The sequence below is a fragment of the Trachypithecus francoisi genome, unplaced genomic scaffold (genome assembly GCF_009764315.1).
Source record: "Trachypithecus francoisi isolate TF-2019V2 unplaced genomic scaffold, Tfra_2.0 Lachesis_group3, whole genome shotgun sequence".
Taxonomy (NCBI): Eukaryota; Metazoa; Chordata; class Mammalia; order Primates; family Cercopithecidae; genus Trachypithecus; species Trachypithecus francoisi.
Window position 1 is genome coordinate 115,160,623 of NW_022681468.1, and position 7,167 is coordinate 115,167,789.

At 50.2% G+C, this 7,167-nt stretch overlaps 1 long non-coding RNA gene across 1 annotated transcript; it reads right to left on the reverse strand.

The window, feature by feature from the left end:
• Positions 1 to 2,433: 2,433 nt before the first annotated feature.
• On the reverse strand, positions 2,434 to 7,111 carry LOC117070382. The gene is made up of 3 exons (XR_004431899.1): positions 6,992 to 7,111; positions 4,001 to 4,004; positions 2,434 to 2,468 (listed from the first exon to the last, which is right to left on the reverse strand). It is a non-coding gene; the product is annotated as an uncharacterized LOC117070382 (long non-coding RNA).
• Between the last annotated feature and the right edge of the window lie 56 nt (positions 7,112 to 7,167).

Sequence of the window (7,167 nt, forward strand, 5' to 3'; positions counted from 1 at the left end):
CTGAGGCCCTTCTCCAGCTGGCCCAGGTGTAACCAGTTCCACTTTTCACAGGAAAGCCAGGTGTGAGGAGTGTGGCAGGTATGTGTGAGGGGCCAGGTTTTTGAAGGCTGGATGGACACGGCACTTGTGGCGGGTCTGGGGACGGAAGTGCTCCTGTGGGAACTTCGGGGAGATCTCGTCCCTGGAATCCCCCAGGTATCCTGGTGCCCCCAGCTGCTGCGTGGCACGAGAATTCCTGGCTGGCGGGGACACACAGGGACTTGTTTGGATTGGCCACCTGGTCCAGCCCAAGGAGCTGCGCCTCCAGCCCCTCAGTGAAAAACTCACTTCTGATGTGTGACAACAGCTGCAGGCAAGGGGAGGGAGAGGTGTGCTGGGCCTCAGACTTAGAAGCCAGAAGCCAGTTCATGCCCCTACCTTGGTCTATGTGGGAAAGGCATAGGGCCTCAGCTAGCTCCAGGGTCCTGGGTTACGGTCAGAACCCTCCCTTATGCACTTAGTGACTTGGGCTGACCCAGTCCCTCCCTGAACTTCATCGGTGAAACCAGGACTGGGCCAGAGCTCTCGGCACCTCCCAGCTCCAACCTCTGGCTTTGTCCCAGGAGGGCCGGAGATCAGAGAGGTGATCCAGGCTCCCCTGTTTGCTTCAGCCTCCTTGTGAAGCCTCCCTCTTTCTGCCTGTGAGGTGGGTGGGGCCAGAAGGAGGGGCACTCACCTGTGGGTCTCTGATTTCTCTGCCCAGGTGTGCCTGGAGAGCCTGGTCTGTACCCAGTGCTCTGCTATACCCCATGGCCTGGTCACAACCTCCCTGCCTCCAGAGCAGCCCTGACCCAGGGAAGAAGCTGGTCTCTGCATCGAATGATAGGTAGAAAATGGAAGTGGGGATGATAGCTCTGGAAAGGAGTCAAGGAAGAGGTGTTGACCCAAGGATGTGGAGGGTTTTTCCAGAATGGAACTTGACTGGTGCAGGCTAACATTAGGAGGTGGGAAGGGTGGCTCCCTCTCTGGGAGCCGAGATGACTTGCCTGGGTCAAATGGTGGTAGGCTGTGGGTAGGGCAGGCAGAACTGGGGTGCCCGGAGCCTGGGGTCCCTGTACTTGCAGAGGACTGGAATGCAAAACAAGTGTCCCCTGCCCTCTGACTGGGGGACATTCTCTACTTCCAAGCCCAGACACACACCAGCTGCCACAAGCACCTGAGGCTCTTCAGAGGACCAATGTACAGCCACACCCACACTGGACCAGCCTGCTGGGCCCACCTGTGTCCTAGTCAGAGCCCATGACTGAGGGGACTCTCTGGGGACAATGGGGGTAGTCTCATGCTGCCCTCTTACAGGTGGATCAGTCCCTGGGATCTGGTGTTGGGCTGGGGTGGGCTGAGGCTGTTCTCTGCTGGGGTGCCTGGTGGACAGCAGGTGGAACAACTTCTCCTTGGCTTTCCTGGACCCCAGGACACAGCTGAACTCTGCACTTTATCTTGGATGCCTTTGGATTCTCAGGGGACCCTGGGAAGGAAGAGGGGCTCATCCTGCAGGAGGCCAGGGCCCTGGGCCAGGCTTTCTCCCCCCAGTCCCTCCAGGAGGCACCTCCTCTCCAGATTGACATCACCTGATTTCTGAAGGCCTGGGCTACTAACAAGAGCCCCAACACCCTCATCAAGGCCTGTTCTTACACCAGAGCAGCTAGTACATGAGTTCGGAGCTGAAGGGGGTGGAGAGAGAACACAGGGCTCTGTAAGAGTTCTCAGCTCCCTGCTGCCATGGGTCCCGTAGAAGGTCCCCAGAAATCTGTAGTGCTGTGAGTCACTGGGAGGAAGCTGCGGCAGACATGCGTTTCCCAGCCTGGTAGATGGAGAGGTGTGTCTGGGTCCCTGAGTGGGAGGCCCAAACGTGGCATTGGATCTGGCAGTGCAGGAATTCTAGCCAGTTCTGGGGCCTTGGGCAAGTCATTTAACTTCTCAGAACCCCACTCCTGGTCACCATGGGGCTCTTGTATGGATGTAAAGACCCCCCCCCCCCGGCCACTTATGTCCCATCAGTGGAAGCCTAGCATGGGTGGAGACCCCCGAGACTGAACTCAGTGGCAGGATCCAGCCTGCCCAACTCTCCTACATAGAGCCCAGAGCCAGCAGGGTGGGTTTCCTGGAGACACAGGCACTCCTGCAGGCTGGGGAGGATGAGCAGGGGTCCCTTTGGGAAGGTGCAAGAGGCTGTGGTCAGTGGAGGCCATAATGAGGCAGAGCTTGGGCACAAGGGGCATGACCGGGGGATCTGAGACCCAACAGAGCCTGGACTGAGGACACTGTGGCCACCTCCAGGTGCCACTCAGGTGGTAGAAGCTGAGCTAGGGCTGGGCCCCCTGGTCCTCAGTAAGGCCTCGCCAGTCTTGGAAGCTGTACCCAAGGTGACTTCATGTAAGGGCGCATCTGAGCACTTTTTTTTGAGACGGGGTCTTGCTCTGTCATCCAGGCTACAATTCAGTAGCACGATCATAGCTCACTGCAGCCTCAAACTCCTGAGCTCAAGTGATCCTCCCACTTCAGCCTCCCAAAGTATTGTACTTATAGGCCTGAGCTATGGAGCCTGGTTTTAAATCTTAATAAATATCTCCCCCGGTCTGCTTCCCTGACTGACACACAGGCTGGCATCTTGCGCCTAGACAGACATGTTTCTGGACTTGGTTCCATTTGTTCTGATGGGCTCCTCTCTCTCAATGACCGCACGTTAGAGTGTGTGGCTATTCTTACACATTTCTGTATATAACTGAGGGTTAGTGTATTAATGTCAAAATTTTACTGGTTTTCGAGGCTGGGTGGAATGTTTGGGTTAATTTAGTTGTGGGCATCTTGACAATACAGGCTTCCCTCCAGGAATGGTGATTCTGGGATGCAGGTTTTGCACATTCTGGTTTATTGCTTGGCGCTACCACAGAGGGATGGCACTGCTCCACATGCCATGCCCAAGAGATGTCCCACCTTATCTTTCTAAATCAAGCTGAATGTTCTCAGCTGACAGCATATCATCAGTGCTGCGGGGACTCACTCCCCTCAACCCGAGATGAAGTGAGGCGGAGACTGTGGAGCAGATCCGTGCTGAGTGCATTCGTCCTTCCTGACCTGCACTGCTGCTGGCCGGGGCTGTGTCTGAGCCATCAGAGGACATTGATTCGGGGATGGGGCTGGGGGCAGTGCTGGAGAGAAGCCCCTCACCTCCCTCAGCTCCTCCTGTCCACCCAACACTTGGACACCAAGGCCCCTGACTTCCAGGCCCCAGGCACCACTAACGGGGTGCTAAATAGGAACAAAGTGTAGGCCCAGAACCTGGAGTTTGGATCACTCCTCCTTCCAGTTGAAACCTTTGCCCCTCCCAGATGATTCCACCGTCATTGCTCTATGGGCCAAACATCCTAAACAAAGGCCTGGACAGGGGGTCTTTATCCGAGTACCCAGAAAACACACACGGAAAGGCTCTGCATACCCCCTGTGGCCTGCCAGAGGTAAGAAGCCTCCCCGTCAAAATGCACACTCCTGGTTCTTGCAGGGAGGTGAGGAGTGGAGGAAGAAAAGATCCATCTCATTCTTCATCAGAAACCTAAACTTGGGAAAGCCAGATGCAGTACATCTCTTAAGGATCCTGACACTTTCATAACTGGTTACAGCAGGGTCACATGCACAACTGTTTTCCAACATCTTTCAACTGGCCGCATAACATCCTGTAACTTCTTCTTTTTTTAATTTTTATTTTGTAAGGCCAGGGGCAGTGGCTCATACCTGTAATCTCAACACTTTTGGAGGCTGAGGCAGGAAGACTGCTTGAGGCCAGGAGTTCAAGACCAGGCTGGGCAACATAGCAAGACCCCATATGCAACAGAGAAAAACCCTGTCTCAAAAAAATTTTTTTTGAGTATAGTGGCATGATCACAGCTCACCGTAGCCTACAACTCCTGGGCTCAAGTGATACTCCCACCTCAACAGCTGGGACTGTCAGAGTGCACTACCACACCTGGCTAATTTTTAAATTTTTGGTAGAGATGCGGTCTCACTACATTGCCCAGGCTGGTCTTGAATTCCTGGCCTCAAGAGATCCTCCCAATGCGACCTCACAATGCACTGAGGTTACAGGCATGAGCCACCATGCAACCCCTGCAAAATCTGACTGTTCTTCAGGTTCTTCTTTTGGACCTCTTAGCTAGACTGTCATTGGCAAATACTAGTTTATTATTTTCCCACATTTATGTTAATGGATTTCCCATGTTTTATTTGTCTAGTCTAGGGTTTCTCAATAGCAGCACTATTGGTGTTTTGGGCTGAATAATTCTTTGTTATGGAGCTGTTTGTGCCTCGCAGGATGTCTAGCAGCATCCCCAGCCTCTGCCTGCTACATGCCAGTAGCACTCCTCGGTGTGACAGCCAAAATGATTTCAGATATTGTCAAATATCCCCAGGGAAGCAAAATCATCTCCAGTGGAGAACTGCTGACCTAAAAACCTCTGGAACAGTGTTAGATCATGGTAATGATAGCACATACTGCTCCTGACCTTCATGGGAATACCTCTAGCATCAAAGTATAGTGGTACCTGTATACTACTGTCTGGGCTGTTATTAGTACACTGTATTAGTCCATTCTCATACTGCTATGAAGAAATACCCATGACTGGGTAATTTATAAAGAAAAGAGGTTTAAATTGACTCACAGTTCTGCATGGCTGGGGAGGCCTCAGGAAACTTACAATTATGGCAGAAGACACCTCTTCACAGGGCAGCAGGAGAGAGGAGAGCCGAGCAAAGGGGAAAGCCCGTAATAAAACCATCAGATCTCGTGAGAACTCACTCACTATCACGAGAACAGCATGGGAGAAACCGCCCCCATGATTCAATTATCTCCACCTTGTCCCACCCTTGACATGTGGGGATTATTGCAATTCAGGGTGAGATTTGGATGGGGACACAGAGCCAAGCTATATCATATCCTTTATATTAGCATACTGTATCAAAGTATAATTTCCTTTCTTTTTCTTTTTCCTTTGGGACAGAGTCTCACTCCGGCTCTGGCTGGAGTGCAGTGGCACGATGTCAGCTCATGGCAACCTTGGCCTCCCGGGTTCAAGCAATTCTTGTGCCTCAGCCTCCCGAGTAGCTGGAACAGGTGTGTGCCACCATGCCCAGCTAATTTTGATTTTGTTTTTAGTACACATGGGGTTTGACATATTGGCCAGGCTGGTGTCAAACTCCTGGCCTCAAGTGATTCTACCACTTTGGCCTCCCAAAGTGCTGGGATTATATGCGTGAGCCACTGCACCCAGGTTGAAGTATAATTTTCACAATGTGAAAAGCTTGACTTTCATACAAATAATGAAGGAATACGTATAAGATATTTCTTTAATTTACAAGAGAGTCAGCAACACGGTGAAGCTAGTTCAAGGAGTGTTTTGAGAGACAGTGTCTGTAGTGCTCCAGGAAGGGCATTCCGAAATGCATTCTGAGATAAAGACAAAATTCGTTAATACCCTAAAGGGAGGCCGGGCGTGGTGGTTCACGCCTGTAATCCCAGCACTTTGGGAGGCTGAGGCGGGCAGATCACCTGAGGTCAGGAGTTCAAGATCAGCCTGACCAACATGGTAAACTCTGTCTCTACTAAAAATACAAAAATTAGCCAGGTGCAGTGGTGGGCGCTTGTAGTCCCAGCTACTCAGGAGGCTGAGGCAGGAGAATTGCTTGAACCCGGGAGGTGGAGGCTGCAGTGAGCCGAGATTATGCCACTGCACTCTGGCCTGGGTGACAGAACAAGATTCTGACTCAAAAAAAAAAAAAAATCATATTGGGAAATAAAACTGTCCTCTTTGGGAGTTATCTTTTCTACTGGACAGAAATCTGTAAGTTAACATATATACATATTCTCCAGTATACTCATAACATATTCTCTAGTATATTTCCTTACATTAGTGGTTTTCAAACCACGGTCTCAAATTGGAAGCATCAGTGTCACCTGGGAACATAGACATGCAATGCTCAGGCCCCACCTCAGTCCTACTGAGTTAGAAACTCTGGTGTGGAGCCCAGCAATGGTTTCACAAGCCCTGCAGGGGATTATGATGCACTCTAATATGTGAGAACCACTGCTTTAGTCAATCTTTATTTGTAAAACAAGTATTGGTGGAACAATGCTGCAGTTTGACATTAAAAGGGCACGCCACCCACCTTTAAAAGTTGAACCATTCTTACTTTTTTTTTTTTATGAGACGGAGTCTCACTCTCTTGCTCAAGCTGACTGAAATGCAGTGGTGCAATCTCAGCTCACTGCAACCTTCACCTCCCAGGTTCAAGCAATTCTTGTTCCTCAGCCTCCCAAGTAGCTGGGATTATAGGCATCCAGCACCATGCCCAGCTAATTTTTATTTATTTATTTATTTATTTATTTATTTATTTAATTTATTGTAGAGACGGTTTTTGCCATGTTGGTCAGGCTGGTCTCCAACTCCTGACCTCAGGTAATCTGCCTGCCTCGGCCTCCCAAAGTGCTAGGATTACAGGCATGAGCCACTGCACCCAGACTTTCTTTTTTTCTTTTTTCCTCTTTTTTTGAGATGGTCTCCTTCTGTTGCTCAGGCTGGATGGAGTACAGTGGTGCCATTATGGCTCACTGCAGCCACCACCTCCCATGCTCAAGAGATCCTCCCACTTCAGCCTCTTAGGCTAGGAAGACATGTGTTCACCAGCACAACAGCTAATTTTTTTGTAGAGACTGGGATCTCCCTATGTTGCCCAAGCTGGTCTAGAACTCCTGGGCTCAAGTGATCCGCCGGCCTTGGCCTCCCAAAGTGCTATGATTACAGGTCTTATGTTCTTAAAATTTTTCTTTGACATAGTATGGGATAGTCTAGTAACTTAACATACTGTTGCTTTCACCAGGATAGTGCTTATGATTTGTAAAAGAACTCTTCAGAAACGAGCTAAATTTTACCATGAATTGGGACACTTTCCATTTCTGTTCTACAGAGCAGTTTGTCATGAGCTCTGTCTTTTGAAAACTTGAAAGCCTGCAACAATAAAACCAGCTGCACCTGGTGCATGGGATAGGCATGTAATTGAGGAGAGAGCTCAAACTATGATCAGCTCTCTGTATCTTTGGGTTCTGGATCCTTGGATTTAACCAACTGTGCATAAAAAATA